The following is a 19,852-nucleotide window of genomic DNA, read 5'->3' as shown; positions in this document are numbered from 1 at the left end:
GAATGGCTGGCACAGGTCACAAGGATTTTCAAGGAGGAGAGCATTCCCAACCCTAATTCCATACAACCCGATGTATCTGAGACACAGAAACTTCTCAAGAATTTATACCGCAGTAGAACCAAAACATGGTGGAACAAAGCTGCGCTTGAACAGTACCTGACCAGAGATCTGGCACCTAGGGGCCTTCGAGTTCAGGTATGCCCTTCATTCCCATTGGGAGATGACATCTTAAAACAGAGATGGGAAGATGCCTGCTACTATGCTCACGTACATTCATTGAGCTATTAATTGGATATGAAAAGAAACAATTGGAGGATATAGAGAAGTCAATTGCACCACTACAGGATAAGTTGCGACTGATAGGTAGCCCGGAAATGATGGCACGATTTGAACAAGATCTAAACAACGATCAAGCCCGATGGGAAAAAGAAATTCAAGAACAAAAGGCAAAGAAATTTCAGCGTGATATTGCAGACTACCAAAATGAAAGAATATTTCGGTGGCATTATAAACGCAATACCGATCGCTCTGCCTCAAGCTCGGTGACATCTATACGGAGCAATCACTCACAACGTGCTGAGGGTTCAACAGTAGTGGGACAGACGATGATGACATCAAAAACTCCAATCAAACGAAAATACAACAATCTGGATGACTCCAAAAATGGGGAACTAAAGGTAATTAACCTTTCGGATATAACCTTTTCTGATCCCCAACTGGAACTGCTGTCTTTTGGACTATCCTTTAGTCCTGTGTCTGTATATGACAACTTCACTGCAATCAAGGATACGTTCCTGTTTGCAAGGAAGTTGGTCTACAGAAAACACTTTTCTAAAACGTGTTCAAATGATATCTTTACAGCCCCGGAGGAATTGGAGGCGCTTCGAACACTAGAGGAACTACTGATGGAGCAGGAAGGAGGTGAGTCGAAATTTCCGCCCTTCACTCGTGGCCGGTCTGTCACATTTCCACCCTTGTCTCTGAGCCCGGCAATTGAAACGTTTGTAAAAATGGTGGTGAAGGACCTATTTATCCTTCCCACGAAACGTTCATATGACAACTTGAATCAATCTCAGAGAGTGGCTTTAAAACAATTAAAAGCAATGAAGAAGGTGGTATTTAAGCCGGCGGACAAGGGTGGAAATGTGGTAGTCTGGCCTATTGAGATGTATGAGGCGGAGGCCCATCGTCAATTACGTGACACCGCCTGCTACCGCAGATTGACCTCTAATCCTACCAATGACTATCAAATGCAGATACAGGCCGTTCTGCTGACAGCGGTGGAGTCATCAATCATTAACAGGACTGTATACAATGGCTTGGTGGTGAAGCATCCAATAACCCCCACACTGTATCTACTACCGAAGGTGCATAAATCTTCAACGAGACCTCCGGGTAGACCGATAGTGTCGGGGTGTGGTGGGCTTAGCGAACCCATTTGTCGTTTTTTGGATTTCTACCTCAAGCCATGTGTCCAATGTCTTCCATCTTATGTACGTGACTCCACCGATGTGTTGAAGCGGTTGGAGAATGTCCATATGGAAGATGATATGTACCTCGTGACATGCGATGTAGAATCGCTGTATACCTGTATCCAGCATGAACTTGGCTTGAAGGCCTCCAGTTTCTTTTTGCGGACAAGGAATCTATCGCCGGAACTGGTGGAGTTCATACTAGTTCTGTTGGATTTTGTACTCACACATAATCATTTCCTTTTCAAAGACCGACACTATCTCCAATTACGAGGTGTGGCGATGGGGGCGACTGGTGCGCCCTCATACGCTAACCTATTTTTGGGTCTTTGGGAACGTGAATACGTACAACAGATCATGGATGGGGCGGATGGACAGGTTATATCCTGGATCCGCTTTATAGATGATATTTTGTTTGTTTGGCAGGGATCCAGGACGGCACTTGATTTATTTTTGGTACAACTTAACGCGAATGATTGGAATATAAGACTGACCCAAACCATCTCCCAAAGTCAAATGACATTTTTGGATATCAACATCAAGACGACCACGGATGGCACTCTATCGACGGCAATTCATCGCAAGGATACTGCTGTAAACGCTTTGTTACACGCATCGTCCTTTTATCCACAACATCAAAAACGATCTATACCGATTGGTCAGTTTCTAAGAGCCAAAAGATTATGCACTACAACAGAGGACTTTGAAAAGGAATCAACTCAGCTTCGACAACGTTTTGTACAAAGAGGATACCACCCTGTGGTTATTGAACGGGGGTACCAGCGAGCTGTCAATACATCACGACAGACCCTCCTCACAACAAAGCCTAAAAAAGTCCATAATGCAGCGGTGGATGAGGCTCGACCAGTCTGTATGATCACGGATTACAGTCCACAATGGAATAACATCAGAAAAACGTTTGTAAAATATTGGCCTGTATTACAAAGTGATCATGTCCTAAATTCGGTACTTACCTCGGCCCCCACTCTGGTCTCTAGACGCAGCAGGAATCTTAGTGACATTCTGGTATCCAGCCATTATGTCCCACCTAACAACCAGGAATTCCTGTTTCAGTCTAGGGGACCAAAGTGGGGGCTCGACACCGTGCGGACATTGTAGCATCTGTAAGGCTATGGTAAAAAGTGTGTCATTTAGTGATTCATCTGGTAAAGATGTATACAAAATTGTGCACTTTATCAACTTTAGCACCTGTGGCGTCATCTATTACACAACATGTCCATGTGGGTTAATCTACATAGGCATGACGACACGTGAATTGCGTATACGCCTTCAGGAACATCAGAGTGATATTCGGATGGCGTCAAAGGTGCCAGCTGATGATAGGGAACGAATATTGAAACTCAAACCAGTTGCACGACACTTTCGGTTGAAACACAATAATCGATGGCAGGACCTGAGGGTTCGTGGCATCGATAGGGTAAATCTAGGATCTCGAGGAGGCGATCTCTTCAGACGACTTGAACAAGTGGAAAGTAAATGGATAATTAAACTGCAAACCCAGGTGCCATATGGGTTGAATGACAAGGTGCCTTTTGCATCTTTCTTGTGATGCCTCCTCCTTGAATCTCCGTGATCTGTCCAGGTTTCTTTTTGTTTATGTGTATGGCGATGATTGTAGGGCACTCATCAATGGGTGCTGGATAGGATGGGTGATTTTTCTATGCATATAGAGGCTCGGGGTGTGAGAATTGGCCGCATGATACCTTTAGTGTGACTGGGGATGTGATCAGTCTGAACATCGGCTATATCGGTGTACAGGTGATTGGTGCTTGGATAGGGGTGTATGCGAAATACTCACGGCTTGGCAGGGCATATCCTCATTTGTTCTTTCCTTATGTTTGAACAATTTGGGATACTTATATATAATTTTGATTCACGGCATATAGCCAATTATATGTAATGGTGACACTTTAGTTACTATTAACATGTAGAATTGACGTAACTTATATTGGTATTCATTCACTTTATTTTGTTTCTTGTCTTATACATTTAACAATTCTCTTTTTCAGCACTTCACTTTGCACTATGAGGCTTCTGATTTGGGAGACCTTATTACTACTTACTCCTACCATGGCTAATTATGTATGTCAGAAAAAGAGGTCGATAGGAATAATAACGCCTAATATCCTCCTAATTTGTAGTTTAAGGCCCCCCACTTCAGTCCGAGTGACAACATTGTTTTGGTCAAATTATGGCCTTAGTATATTGTAAAACTAATTATTATGACAATTAGCTTGTAATTTTTTGTCTTCATATATAATAATTTCTCATCACTTGCTTTTCACAGCATTTGGCATAGGCCTGGTCCTTGCCCTCTCCTGCGCATGCGTCACCACCATAGTATAACATATCGAACTAAATGTTACTCGATGTGTATGACTATTGTGGTCAGATGTACAATATCTGTTTAGTGCAAGTGCACTTTGGGTATTGTCGCCTGACAAACATATATATATATATATGCATATACATTGAAGTTGAATTGAGATGAGGTTCTGTGCACGTGTATATACACATTGATAGACTGACAAATATTGGATGTGGATTGTCAGTATATATGTGTTCATGCCTCAGGATAACAACTGTGCCTGTTATAGTAACAACTGTGCCTATTATGGTGTATATATGATAAGATGTCATTATTTCATGTAAAACAATCTGATTTTCTGATATATCTGTATGGTATGTCATGTGCCCTTATCTAATATGGCGGAATAGGGATGTTTGGTGATCTGCGCATGCGCCGCGTTCGTGTGCCGCCGGCCGCTCCAGAGTGACGCGTGTCGCACAGGATGTGTGTGACTGCCTTCCTCTGGACCGGCGCGGCGTCACCGGATGTGGTGGCATGCGGCTGAGGGGCCAGGCTCCAGCAAAGTCCGCCATGTGATAATACCCAGGTGAGCCCCAAATGCAATTAAACACTAGTCCAACAACCAATCAAATGTATCCACCTGACCTATTTATGGATGACCCTCCTCTTTGCCAACCAATACCCCTTGAAAAAGCTGTACGCGAAACGTGCGTTGGGGAGTGGACCGGTGGTATTGCTGCACGATACAATTGAATCAATTGGTCAGTATATACAATAGTTTCCATCATGTGTCAAATACAATTGTGATTTTTGGTATTGCCCTAATCTTGATAACTTTTGGTGTATACATTTACACCGGCTTGTGGCAAATTTTGACACATATATACATGTGGATATTTGTGGTGTCTAATAGCTACAGCTTTTGGATACTACATGTCCACTACTTATGACCTTTTGGGTACAATTATGCACTCGCACTTTACCTTAGATATATGTATTGGCAGCCCACCATCGGTTCACTTGGTTTTTAACATGTATTGTAACCTGTATGTATTGTCTTATTTGTGACCAGTGTTGATCATGTGTCTTTTGTGATTTTCTTAATAAAATTGAGTATTTTTGTACTATTGTAGTATATATTTTTTCTAAATTAAATTATATTTACTTACCTTACTCCTTCAATCGGTTATATAAAACCTGAATATACCAAGAATCTTTTCTTGAAAGTCTCTTAAAGTATGGGCTTCCCCAGAGTATCCTGGGAACCAGGGTGACCCAAATTAGTAAGGCATCGTTAGAGGCATCATACTTGGTGCTGCAGCGGCTGGTGCTGCATTAGGACCGGCTGTGGCTACTGAGGGGGACCTATTGAGGTCAGGCTGCACATTGTCTTCCTGCACCGACATAGTAACGGCGGATGTTTAACAAAACGTAGATTACACACTGCTTTATGCAATTGCTGGGTTGTGTTGCAACTTCTTGTAAGTGTATGGACTTAAGAATCGCCGTACTGGCAAAATAAGGTACTTGGTAGAGCAGCCTATGTATAAGAACAGTCCCAGCAAGAGTCTTTTGCTTGCACAATTATATACAGATTCCATGGAGGATGTCTGGTACTCGCCTTCCTTTTCCTCCCGTTGCTTACGCGCCAAGTCTCGCTTCTTTTTCGGGCGCGCGTATACATGTCACGCCTCCCTCTTGCGCGCGGCTTCTTCCTCCAGTGTCTGACAGAGAGAAGAGGTCGGCGCAATGTTTTGCATACAAGGCCGGCCTTCCCGGATCACTACAATGAAGGTATAAGGGGCCGTCCAAGTTGTTTTGCATATAGGGGTGACACTCAATTTTCCCGCCAAGCAGGGTGTTTTCAAGAGCGATGGCGCAGCAGTTATTTAGATAAAAAGGCCTCTGGCTGCCATTTTAGGTTCAAAGTCAATTGCAGCAAGCAGTTCTAATAACGCAAAAATCTGTGATTTTCTCAATTTTAGCTGTGCGATTTCAAAGCAGTCAATTGACACAGTATATCCTTGTAATTTTAAGCGGTTTGAACAGTTCGTTAGCCCAATAAAAACAGTCAAACAATTGGGGCTCATTCACATAAGGCACAGAGGATATAGATCCTATTCTATAAGGCACAGAGGATATTGATCCTGTTTGTGACGCCAATTGTTTGTTGCAGCTTGCCAGTCCGCAGGGGTAGAACACGTGAGGTTCACGGTGGGTCGGAATGTACATACAGTTCATCGGTTATTCACGGTTTAGCAGACCCCTCCCTGGGCCAGCAGTGCAGTGAAGGGGGAACAGCACTGGATTCTCCGGGGCACACTCGGTTACAGGTTACACTGGCCAGGTGGTGATTGAGGTGCCCTTGATGGTGAATGGTTGCTGAGTGCTTGTGCGGCTGGGCCCCTGACTTATGTATTGTCGTGATGCCAGCAACTTGATGGTGCAAAGTGTTGAGAATGGTAGTGGTATGAAGTTAGAATAATGTAGCAGGTTTAAATCCAACTGAGAACTTTACTATAACCAGGTTATTTATAACAATTTACATCCAGTAATAATACAGTCTCTAGTATACATGCAAGTTAGATGTGAGGAATCCCATTAACATGCTGTGCTGGTAGTAATGTGTTAGGCTAGGGTAGTTAGTTAGATACTCACTGATATTCTGTTCCTTAATCTGGTTCTGTTTCTCCAGCTCTTTAATGGTGAGGCTGCTAGAAGCTAAGTCCTTCACCTTGAATCCAAAGGTCCTTAAAGCCTGAATAAATGGCTGTTGTCCTTTGTGTATTATTCCTCTCTGTTTCCCTTGAATTGTCTTGCATTAAATACAACTAGTAACTGCACTCTCACTCCTTCAATTCCTACTCTTTCTCTCAACTGACTAACTAGGCCTGAACTGCCCTATATATACTGTGGTGCTACCCCCATCTAGTGGTGGATGTATGTGATGCACCTGACAGCCTGGTAAAAATGGATTTCACATGATAACACAATACAGCTTGAAATTACAGAAGACAACAAAAAGCTTTTCCATTTCCCACATAAGCTAGTGGGACGCTGCACCTGTGGTTACCATGTCCTGAGGTAGACTATTCCACAGATTCACAGTTCTTATGGGAAAAAAGCTTTGTTGCCTCTGAAGACTGAACTTTTTCTTTTCCAGTCAGAGGCAGTGCCCCATGTCTTTTGGGGGAATTTTACATGGAACAGCTTGTCACCGTATTTTTTGTACAGGCCATAATTATATGAGTTAATAATTTCCCCCCTTTTATCAAGAATAAATAAATTTAATTATTTTTATCTATCCTTATAAGGCCTCATGCACACAACCATTGTTTTGGTCCGCACCCAAGCCGCAGTTTTTTGCGGCTTGGATGCGGACCCATTCACTTCAATGGGGCTGCAAAGATGTGGACAGCACTCCGTGTGCTGTCCGCAACTGTTGCTCCGTTCTGTGGTCCACAAAAAATATATAACCTGTCCTATTCTTGTCCGTTTTGCGGACAAGAATAGGCAGTTCTATCAATGGCTGATCATGCCGTTCTGCAAATTGCGGAACGCACACGGACGCCATCCGTGTTTTGCGGATCTGCAATTTGTGGACCGCAAAACACATAACAGTCATGTGCATGAGGCCTAACTATGACTCTCTATGCCCCGTATCAGTTTATTTACTTACTTTTTGCCGCTCCAGGGCATCCCTTCTATGGACTAAAAAGAAAAATCCATACGTGTTTCATACATGAATATGTGCTTGTGTTTGGTCCGTCTGTCCGTCTTTTGCCCTTTATGTGTTTTCCGTATTCCATGGACACTGCTCTGCTTAAAATTAATTTCCAGAGCATCTCCTACCAGTGAAAAACGGACCAAACACAGAAGCTATCCACAGATGTAACATAGTAACATAGTACAAAAGGCCGAAAAAAGACATTTGTCCATCCAGTTCGGCCTGTCATCCTGCAAGTTGATCCAGAGGAAGGCAAAAAAAATAAAAAAAGCCTGTGAGGTAGAAGCCAATTTTCTTAACTTTAGGGGAATAAAAAATTCCTTCCCGACTCCAATCAGGCAATCAGACTAACTCCCTGACCCCTCTCTAGTAGCTATAGCCTGTAATATTATTACGCTCCAAAATACATCCAGGCCCCTCTTGAATTCCTTTATTGTACTCACCATCACCACCTCCTCAGGCAGAGAGTTAATGTGTCAAGGGTTTTTCATGGCAAGAATGAGTGAGACTACAGCACTCCTCCAATTTAAAACATTGTGGGGATTTATTTAAGAAGCATCTATACAAAGCTTTTAGAATAAATCACCACAATGCTTTGAATGCTGCAGTCTCTCTATTTCTTGCCATTTTCTGGGACCACAGACCAGGGTCCAACACTGCGTGCACCCATCTTTCCTTGGAGGATAATTATGGATATAACCTATTGAGGTATATGTTGTGCTGCTCTGCCCCTGAATTTTTGTAGGGGTTTTTCATGGACCCATAAACCTCAATGTGCATGTTTGTTCGGCATCACAGACCAAAGTAGTGCATGTCTCAGTGATTTTTCCACTGACCCATGGTCAGTCAAAAACTACTGATGTTTAAACAAACAAATTAAAATCAGGTATGTAGTAAATAAAAATGGAACAGATTTTTTATTATTTCAATTTATGTGTTCTACCAGATGAATACTTTGTATTTACATTGTAAATTCCAGGCAAGATTTATATTGTGCCTGTTAGAGTGTGTTTAAAATTAGAATATGCGTATAAAACAGTTGTACAAAAATTAGGATTTTTTTTATAATTCTCTTGGGATAACTCATATCTTTCTATATTCTGGGCCACAGTCCAGGCATCCAGTGTCAGACTAGGGTGCCTAGAGCCCACCAGTAAAATTCATTCTGAGGGATTAGTTTATGACGTAAAGTCATGGTTTTATTAAAGACACGGAGGCAAGTATTGCTATCCCTTTCTTTACTGTCCACCAATAGCATCAAAGAATACATTTTACAAAATTAAGAAAGACATGTAACCATGGTAACAAGGTCCCACCCCTGACAGACCCCTATAATAGGCAGCTCCTCCTCTGGACCTTCCTCTTTCTTTGTGAACCTGACACCAAGGCCAAAACTACGAACTGGAACCACAAACCGAATCCTGAACTGGAACCGTGCAACTGGAGGAAAAAACCGTCTCAGAATCAGCAGAACTGCATCACGAAGCCAACTTGGCCAACTTGTGAGAAGGAGAACAAAGGATGGGGTATGTCGGGGTCAGTAGAAATTTCAACCTGAAAAGATAAAAAACAGAGAATATAGGGAAATAAAAAGAGCGCAGACACCAAATTCGCTGGCCAGTTAAAATCATCGAAATGCAGGCATAATAAATAAGACAAATAATCATCTAAATGCAGGCATAATAAATAAGACAAATCTAAATGTCCATTAGCATCAATAAGGGAGGGGAAAACAAGGGTGGGCAATACTCGCCTCCGTGTCTTTAATAAAACCATGACTTTACATCATAGACTAGGAAAATCATGCAGTTTTACATCAAGACACGGGGGCTCCTATTGCAAGTTCAAAGCTGGTCAATTATAGATGAAAACACATGAGGAGGAGGACGAAAATAAAATTCCCTGAACGTTGTGACCCTAGACCAGTCAGCTAAACTTAAGATGTCCTCCAATCACAGCCCTGAAATCGCCAAAGAGGTGGAAGTATCCACACCAGCAAGGGACATAAGCCACTTCATCCAACGAGCCAAAGTAGGGCTGGAGACCGGGCCGAAAGGATGGTGACTGGAAAGCAAAAAACTTGAGAAACCGTATGAGAATGATGAGCCCTCATCTGGGATTCATACTCCCGTAAACAGGCGACCGGAGAGCCGGCGAAGTCGGGAAACCGGGATAAGAAACCAATCTGATGTTGGTCTTGGTGCGTCGGGAAATGTTAAAGGTGACGCCTTCAGGGGTAAATGACCTGGCGTCATGATCGAGAACTCGAACGTCAGAGACCCTTTTGCAAGAAATAAGGCAAAAGAGCACCAATCATTTGTCCGACAGCTGTCGCAAAGAGAGCTCCGGATTACTGGGCCATGAAGAAAAGAAGGATAATACCAACAAAACATCCCAAGTTGTAGTAAATCGAGGCCGGGGAGGGCGAGCCAGGCGAGCGCCACGCAATAAGCGACAAACCGAAGGGTGTTGTCCCGCAGGGGTGGCCTCAACCCTGATGTGTGGAGGAAATAGCAGACCTAAAGAGGTTAATCGTCCGATAAGCCTTTCCCGCCTCAAATAAGGAGGTGACGAACTATAACAGGTGAGTCACAGGTGCCGAAACGGGATCCAGGTCCCGTTCCACGCACCAGCTAGCCCAAGATCACGAGGCTGCCCTATAAGATTTTCTGGTGCCGGGAGTCCATGCGTTGTCCAGGAGGCATCTAGTTGCATCCGAAATGCCCTCAACCTCTCCTGGTGTCCTGAGATCCGGCATGCTAGCAACTGAAGGGATCCGTCCAGCAGGACGGGAAGATCCACGTGACTCAGCAGAAGAAGAGGCACGTCTACGATGAGTTCAATAAGAGCCAGAAACCAAGCCTGAGTGTCACGGAAGGTGTACAGGAAACAAGACAATGCAAAATGAATATATGACTCACTGGATCCAAAACTAAGGAACAAAAAGGGAGACCCCTGCATAAGACCTGGCACTCTCCCTGACTGCTCAGCCTATGCGAACATCCCAATGGTAGATGATCGCATATCCTCGTACCTCGACTGTAAAACACCTGAACACCCTACAATAGTGAGGGGACATGACCACCGGCTCCCTACACTAGACACGGAGGGAGTCAGGGTCACCTGGGATCCAGCAAACAGAAAATCACAAATGAATGTAACACTTATCTTGTAGAAGACTGGGAAATAGGATCAGCATGCACACACACTCCAGGAAGTTGTATAAACAGCAAACTAATGCATTATGGGGAGGAATTTAAAGGGATGCAATCAGTCCAACTACATGACAGCTGAGAGAGGCTAACGAGATGAGGAACTGAAAACCAAAACAAAGGAAGCTCAAGGAGGAGGTTCTGAAAGGCATCTGTCAGAGCTTCTCAGATGTCTGGTGGTGACAGTACCCCTCCCTCTACGAGTGGACTCCGGACACTCAGAGCCCACCTTCTCAGGATGGGACCTATGGAAAGCCCTGATGAGACGAGTGGCCGTAATGTCCGTCACTGGAACCCACATCCTCTCCTCAGGACCATAACCCTCCCAATGAACGAGGTACTGGAGAGAACTGCGGACAACACGAGAATCCACAATCCTAGAGACCTGAAATTCAAGATTACCATCAACCATAATCGGAGGAGGAGGCAAAGGCGAGGGTACAATGGGTTGAACATAAGGTTTTAATAAGGACTTATGAAAAACATTATGGATCTTCCAAGTCTGAGGAAGATCAAGACCGTAGGCAACAGGATTGATGACAGACAGGATTTTGTAAGGCCCAATAAACTTAGGACCCAACTTCCAGGAGGGAACCTTCAATTTGATATTCTTGGTAGACAACCACACCAGATCACCAACATTCAGGTCCGGACCAGGCACACGTCTCTTATCTGCCACACGCTTATATCTTTCACTCATGCTCTTTAGATTATCCTGAATCTTTTGCCAAATAGATGACAAAGACGAGGAGAATCTGTCCTCATCAGGTAAACCCGAAGACCCCTCTCCCGAGAATGTCCCAAACTGCGGATGAAACCCATATGCACCAAAAAATGGTGACTTATCAGAGGACTCCTGACGACGGTTATTTAAAGCAAACTCAGCAAGGGACAAAAAAGAACACCAATCCTCCTGATTCTCCGCCACAAAATAGCGCAGATATGTCTCCAGATTCTGATTGACGCGCTCTGTCTGGCCATTCGACTGCGGGTGGAAAGCAGAAGAGAATGACAACCGAACCCCCAAGCGAGAACAGAAAGCCTTCCAGAATCTGGAAACAAACTGCGTGCCCCTATCAGAGACTATGTCTGAAGGAATACCATGCAATTTGACAATGTGATCAATAAATGCCTGCGCCAGCGTCTTAGCATTGGGCAAACCAGGAAAAGGGATGAAATGCACAATTTTGCTAAAACGGTCCACCACCACCAGAATCACAGTCTTCCCCGAGGAACGAGGTAGGTCCGTTATGAAGTCCATGGACAGATGTGTCCAAGGACGGGAAAGAATGGGTAAGGGAAGGAGAGGACCTGATGGCCGTGAATGAGGGACTTTGGCACGAGCGCAAGTCTCGCAGGCTGCCACAAAACCCTCAACCGACTTACGAAGCGCAGGCCACCAGAATCTCCGAGCGATGAGATCCACTGTGGCTCTTGCCCCCGGGTGCCCAGCAAGGACAGTATCGTGGTGTTCCTTAAAAATCTTGTGTCTTAAAGCGAGAGGCACAAACAACCTTCCAGGAGGACAAAGATCAGGAGCCTCTGACTGGGCTACCTGCACCTCTGCCTCCAATTCAAGAAAAAGAGCAGAGACCACCACACCTTCAGCCAAAATGGGACCCGGGTCTTCAAAATTCCCACCTCCCGGAAAACAACGTGACAGGGCATCTGCCTTCACATTCTTAACCCCAGGGCGGAACGTGACAACAAAATTAAACCTTGAAAAGAACAAAGACCATCTGGCCTGTCTCGGGTTCAGACGCTTGGCTGACTCCAAGTAGGCCAGATTTTTATGGTCAGTAAACACGGTAATAGGGTGTCTGGCTCCCTCTAGCCAATGGCGCCATTCCTCAAAAGCCAACTTGATGGCCAACAACTCCCTATCTCCCACATCGTAATTTCTCTCTGCGGAGGAGAGTTTCTTCGAGAAAAAGGCACGCGGTCGCCATTTGGCAGGAGAGGAACCCTGAGACAAGACCGCACCCGCATCAACCTCAACTATGAAGGGTAGAGAAATATCAGGTTGTACCAAGATGGGAGCGGAAGCAAAACTCTCCTTGATATTAGAAAAGGCCTTACGCGCCTCTACCGACCAGGAAGAAAAATCTACCCCCTTTCTGGTCATATCAGTGAGTGGTTTAACAACAGAGGAATAATTCAAAATAAACTTCCTGTAATAATTGGCAAAGCCCAAAAAACGCATCAGCGCCTTCTGATTCTCAGGAAGCTCCCACTCAAGCACAGCGCAGACCTTCTCGGGGTCCATGCGAAAACCAGAAGCGGAGAGAAGAAACCCCAGAAATTGAATTTCTGGAACCGCAAACACACATTTTTCCAGTTTCGCGTATAATTTATTCTCCTGCAGGATGAGCAAGACCTGACGTAAATGTTCCTTATGAGTTTTGAAATCAGGAGAAAAAATCAAAATGTCATCCAAATACACTAATACAAATTTTCCCATCAAATGATAAAAAATGCTGTTCACGAAATGCAGAAAAACGGCTGGGGCATTCATCAAACCAAAAGGCATAACCAAATTCTCAAAATGGCCCTCAGGGGTATTGAAGGCCGTCTTCCATTCGTCTCCTTCTCTGACCCTGACCAGGTTGTATGCCCCTCTTAGATCTAATTTGGAAAAGACTTTAGCCCCAACAATCTGGTTAAACAGGTCCGGGATCAGAGGAAGCGGATAAGGGTCACGAATAGTGATACTGTTCAGCTCCCTGAAATCCAGACAAGGTCTTAAAGAAGCATCTTTTTTCTTAAAAAACCAGCGGCAACAGGTGACTTCGAGGGTCGTATGTGTCCTTTTCTCAGACTCTCAGAGATATAAGCACGCATAGCGACCCTTTCAGGTTGGGAAAGATTGTATAAACGAGATTTAGGCAGCTTGGCGCCTGGGATCAGATTAATAGGGCAATTGTACTACCTGTGCGGGGGCAAATCCTGAACTCCACTCTCAAAGAAGACATCCGAAAATTCTGAGAGAAAAGATGGTACAGTCTTAGTAGAAACCTCAGAAACAGATGTCGTGAGGCAATTCTCTCTGCAAAAGTCACTCCAACCATTTATTTGCCTCGCTTGCCAATCAATGGTGGGGTTATGTTTAGTGAGCCAGGGTAGCCCCAACACAAGAGGAGTAGGCAATCCGCTAAGGACGAAACATGACATATCCTCAACATGAGCATTACTCACAATTAAACGAATATTGTGAACTATGCCCTTTAATGATTTCTGAGAAAGTGGAACGGAATCAATAGCAAAAACAGGAATATCCTTTCCCAAAGTGCATACCTGGAAACCATGAGTTATCGCAAATTGATTATCTATGAGATTGACAGCTGCTCCACTATCTACAAAAATCTCACAAAAAATGTTCTTGCTCTCTAGCGCCACCCTGGCAGGCAGGACAAAACGGGAACTACAAGCAAACGGAAAACCTTCAATTTCCGCCTCAACCCTGCCAATAGTAACAGATGGAACATTTTTTAAAGATTTTTTCCTTTTTGTTTCTTTATTACTCCCAAAAAACTGCCTGAATCTCCTAGAGGGACAAACATTTGCCAAATGATTTATACCTCCACAACAAAAACAAACCTTCCCATGCGGGCTGAATCTTCTATTGTCAGAGGCAATCAACCCCAGCTGCATGGGCTCCAGCTAAGAAGGGGCTGACAGCGACTGAGACCCCTACGCACAGAATGAGACCGCTGCACTGTCCTGGGATTGAGTATGACAGGAAGGAGTGATCTCTCCTCTCTCTCTAAGACGCCTGTCAATACGAACGGCCTGAGACATAGCATAATCCAAGGAGATAGGCCTCTCATGAAAGGCAAATGCATCTTTCAATCCCTCTGAAAGACCATGGCAAAATTGACTTCGGAGTGCAGCATCATTCCAACCAGTATCAGCTGCCCATCTCTGAAATTCTGAGCAGTATATCTCTGCGGATTGTTTACCCTGGCATAACAGACGTAGTCTAGACTCAGCCAAAGCAACACGATCCGGATCATCATATTTCTGACCCAGGGCTAAAAAGAATTCATCCACTGAACGGAGGGGCCGTGCCCCCACCTGCAGCGAAGAGGCCCACGACTGAGCGTTACCCCTGTGCAGCGATATAATGATCCCCACCCTCCGTTCCTCATCACCAGAGGAATGGGGAAGAAGGCGAAAATGGAGTTTGCAAGCCTCTCTGAAACGCACAAAATTCTCACTACCCCCGGAGAACGTATCCGGGAGCGAGATCTTAGGCTCAGAACAAACTCCATGAACGCAAGCTGAACCGGTCACTAGAAACTGAGAAAGAGTCTTACGGAGATCAGCTACCTCCAATGAAAGACCCTGGAAGCGTTCAGTCAAAAGTGAAACCGGATCCATGCTTGAGACGGTCTTGGCGGTTTATAATGTCACGGAAGGTGTACAGGAAACAAGACAATGCAAAATGAATATATGACTGGATCCAAAACTAAGGAGCAAAAAGGGAGACCCCTGCATAAGACCTGGCACTCTCCCTGACTGCTCAGCCTATGCGAACATCCCAATGGTAGATGATCGCATATCCTCGTACCTCGACTGTATAACACCTGAACACCCTACAATAGTGAGGGGACACGACCACCGGCTCCCTACACTAGACACGGAGGAAGTCAGGGTCACCTGGGATCCAGCAAACAGAAAATCACAAATGAATATACAACACTTATCTTGTAGAAGACTGGGAAATAGGATCAGCATGCACACACACTCCAGGAAGTTGTATAAACCGCACACTAATGCATTATGGGGAGGAATTTAAAGGGATGCAATCAGTCCAACTACATGACAGCTGAGAGAGGCTAACGAGATGAGGAACTGAAAACCAAAACAAAGGAAGCTCAAGGAGGAGGTTCTGAAAGGCATCTGTCAGAGCTTCTCAGATGTCTGGTGGTGACACTGAGTCCCCCAAAACGGGATCACCATGACCAGGTCGGCCAACTGGCGACGTGTCTGAAGCAGCATCCTCGGGATCATTGCGAAAGGTGGAAACGCATAAAGAAGCGGATCGGACCAGTCTTGAAGGAAAGCGCCCACCGCCTCCGCCTCCAGGTCCGGGCGCCAGCTGAAGAAGCGAGGAAGCTGAGTGTTGAGATGCGAGGCGAAAAGGTCTATGACAAAAGGACCCCAAATGAGTGATATTGCAGAGAAGATTTCCGGAGCCAGTTTCCAATCGCAGCCGTCTATGAAGTATCCGGAACTCCAATCTGCTCGACTGTTGTGGAGACCTGGAAGGTATTCCGCCTGAGCCACGATATCCCTAGAGAGGCAATGAGACCAAAATTCCTTTGCCAAACGTGCTAGTGTCGCAGAGTGTGTTCCACCCAAATGGTTGCCGTAAACGTACAGCCGAGACATTGTCCATACGTAATCTGTTGCATGCGTGGGCAATCCCATTGGTGAAGCTCCAAAGCATTGATGTGGAGAAGTGTCTCGTCCTCCGACCAACCTCCGCCTTTAGAGATCCCGTTGCAGTGAGCCCCGAAAATCGCCCTGCCGTTCCACGCCTCCAGGTTGTTGATCCACCAGTGGAGTTCCTCTTGAGCTTCCGAATCCAGGACCACCGTATCCACAAACGCAGCACCGGAACGAAGGTGTGCGCTCTTCAGTCGCTGAAGTGCGTGGTAATGCAACGGAGCTGGGAACACGGCTTGAATCAAGGAAGCCAACAGGCCGATTATTCGGGCTAGATGGCGCAGAGACAAATGGGGAGCGGACAGAGTGTGCCTGAGCTCCTTGCTTATAGAGCGTAACTTTGTTGTCGGGAGAATGAGCGATTCCGCAATCGAGTCCACCGTGAAGCCCAAAAACTCTATGCTTTGTAACGGAGTAAGGCAAGATTTCTCCAGATTGAGGAGGAATCCGAGGCGTGAGAGGAGATCCGAAGTCCAACAAAGGTGTTCTAGCAGGGTCGCCTGGGATTGATGCATGAGGAGGATGTCATCCAGATATACAATCAGCCGTACGCCCCGACTGCGTAGTCAGGACATGGCGGGGCGCATCAGGTTGGTGAAGCACCAAGGCACTGATGACAGGCCAAACGGTAGGCAGGTGAAACGCCAGAACTCCCCTCTCCATAGGAAACAGAGGAGATCCCTGGATGGTGTGGAAATTAGAACCGTCAAGTAAGCGTCCTTGAGGTCCAACTTCACCATCCAGTCCCCAGGAAGGAGTAAATCTCGGAGTAGGTGAATCCCCTCCATCTTGAAGTGGCGATAGCAAACCACTGCATTCAGAGCCCAAAGATTTATGACAGGGCACATCTGACCACCTTTCTTCTGCACCAGGAAGATATTGCTAATGACTTCTCTATCGCCAGTTTGCAGAAGAGGGACATAAGTTCTAGGTCTATGAGCGCAGAATCAGGTCGCGACAGTACAAGAGGAGGGGAGGGGGGACTAAATTTGAGGAGCTACGAGCCGATGTGGAACCCCCTGCCCGTGGTTAAGACCCAGGGGTCTGACGTGATGACTGACCAGGCGTGGAAAAAATGACGGAGTCTGCCCCCGATGTAAGGATCCGAAAAACTCTCCACTGGGGGAGGACATACCGCAAGGTCTCCTGGAGTTGGGAGTTCCTCTGAATGATCTGGAGCACCACTGGCCACCTCTGGTCGGGAATAAGGGTGATGGGTTCTTCTGCTCCTGGAAGGGAGGTCTCTGGCTGTAGGAGCCTTGGCCCATGCTACGGGCGTGGAAACTGGATTGTCCGGACAGGCGGCCCCTGCTACTGCCGGCCCTGGTGGCGACCCGTCCTTGGAAAACTCTCCTCACAGAGGACTAGGCCTTATCTAGGACCGTAACCGCCCCCACAAATGAGTCCCCAAATAAGGGGCCCTGGGCATCCTTGCCTGCCTCAGTTAGGGCAAGGTTGGACAGTTTTGGGTTTATCTTAAACAAGATGGCTTTGCGTCGTTCGATAGCTAGGGAGGTATTAGCGTTACCTGCGATGCAAATCGCTCTTTGGACCCAGCCCCTTAATTCTTCCGGATTTATCAGAGGGCCCTCCGCTCTGGCAACCTCAGCCAGCTCAAACAATTTGGCCAAGGGGCCTAGGATATCAAGCAGTTTGTCCTGGCAACTGCGTAGCATGGAATCCAACCCTTTACGGGGGTTCCAGCTGGACTTGGAGACCTTGGGGTCCACGACAGGAGTGTCGCACACTTTATTGGGTACTAAGGGCCTGGGACACTCCGATTTGAGTTTACTGCGTGCCTCCTTACTGAGGGGACAACGAACCCTGTGTTCTAGGTATCTGCCCACGTGATCGGCCAGGAGGCCACTCCGCCGATCTAGGATAATGGAGGGAATCCGGATCAAACATGGGTTCACCCGCTGGGTCTACCAGGGAGGTGGATAAAATATTGGCGGAGGAGGAAGCAGAATCCTTGACCAAGGAAGTGGAAGGAGTAGGGCAGTTATGGTCCGACTGTGGATCAGGGGTCTCCACTTCCGAATTGTGACTAGCGTCTGTGAAAACCTCCTCGTCTGAACCCCTTTCGGAATCAGACTCACTATCATGTTGCGCTCTAGCGCACTTCCATAGTTGTGCCCGTTTTTGCTTGGCGTGGTAAGGCTCTTTTACGTGATCTCAGCACGTTCTCAAGGGTGGCTGTATGCACACCAGTCATTGTCTCCTGTGATACAGGAGGGTTCAAATTGGTAGGCTGCGGAGCATTAGACACAAAGCGCTGTAAAGCCAGTGCCTGGGCATCTCCCCCAGATTGCAGAGTTCCCTCAGGGGATGAGGGGGGCTATTTGTATTGGGGGGGATCAGAGTGAGGCATGACCGAATAATAGATGGCCCCAAAGGGAATAAAAATAGAAGACAGGGTACAAGGAGGGGTTCCTAATATGAAATGGTTAATCACCCCACAAACGGCGCAGCAGTAGCAGGAGAACGGGAGCTCGCACCTGACGAGCCGCAGGGTGGAAGAACTATGGCCGCCGAGATCTCCCGGGAAGGCTGTGTGGGAAAAGGCCGCCGGAATCTCGCGAGATCTTGGGACCGTAGGCAAAGGAGACGGCGCGCAAGATGGCCGCTGGAATCTCATGAGATTTCGGGTCCGCAGGCAAAGGAGAAGAAGGCCCGCAAGATGGCCGCCGAAATCTCACGATGAACCAAGGAGAGCGCAAGACAGGCTAAGCGCAGCGCGAGGAAGGAGGAAGAGGGGACCGGAACGAAACTGGAGATAAGAGGGGCGGGCAGAGCCGGCGTAAGGGGTGGTGGAGGGTAGGGAGACAAAGGGAGGAGTAGAAAGCGCCTAAAAATGGGCAGCAAGTGGCCAAATCTGGAAGGGAGGCGACAACAAGCCTCCCCAATACTGGGAATATAGTCAAAGACAAGACAATAGAAACAATAGACACCTCAAGAGGTATCATACAGATGTGTACTTATCTGGTGGCAGCAGCAAAGAAAGAGGAAGGTCCAGAGGAGGAGCTGCCTATTATAGGGGGCTGTCAGGGGTGGGACCTTGGTACCATGGTTACATGTCTTTCTTAATTTTGTAAAATGTATTCTTTGCTGATATTGGTGGACAGTAAAGAAAGGGATTGCAATAGGAGCCTCCGTGTCTTGATGTAAAACTGTATAGCTATATGCAAATACCACCTGCACACACAGCGGCAGGTGGCAGTAAGACCCTCAAGATGATTATTGAGGTCCCTGCAACAACTTTGAGAAGGTGGTTCCCTGGAGAAAGATGATAGAGGCCTGCCTCTATACCTAGAAGTCATTTCAGCCAACTGATGCATCTATCATAATAAACTGGGTAGTTTGTTAAATAATCTACCTAGTTCTTTATATGTACAAAACAGGGGCAGCACGGCCAAAAACTAACAAAAGTTGCTGTGGGGGCGATCCACATACCTAACTTACATAAAATATTGAATTCTACGGCACATCCAGAAAAACGTGAGTTTCTTCACCAGAGATACAGCAACGTTTTAATCCTCTCAATGGGATCTTTCTCAAGCAATAGTTCTCTATATTGATACAGGCTGTATGAGATGCTGTGCTGGCGGACAGAGGGCCCATCTTTGTAAAGGGCCCACTGGGGGATTCCCCTATTCTC

The 19,852-nt window shown here is 46.2% G+C and overlaps 1 long non-coding RNA gene across 1 annotated transcript; it reads left to right on the top strand.

Annotated features, from left to right (window-relative positions):
- Positions 1-478: 478 nt before the first annotated feature.
- On the top strand, positions 479-2,076 carry LOC122938266. Its single transcript, XR_006389996.1, has 3 exons — positions 479-677; positions 862-921; positions 1,899-2,076. It is a non-coding gene; the product is annotated as an uncharacterized LOC122938266 (long non-coding RNA).
- The last annotated feature ends 17,776 nt before the right edge of the window (positions 2,077-19,852 follow it).

This window comes from Bufo gargarizans, chromosome 5 (genome assembly GCF_014858855.1).
Source record: "Bufo gargarizans isolate SCDJY-AF-19 chromosome 5, ASM1485885v1, whole genome shotgun sequence".
Classification (NCBI taxonomy): Eukaryota; Metazoa; Chordata; class Amphibia; order Anura; family Bufonidae; genus Bufo; species Bufo gargarizans.
This window is presented reverse-complemented; position numbering and strand designations above follow the sequence as displayed.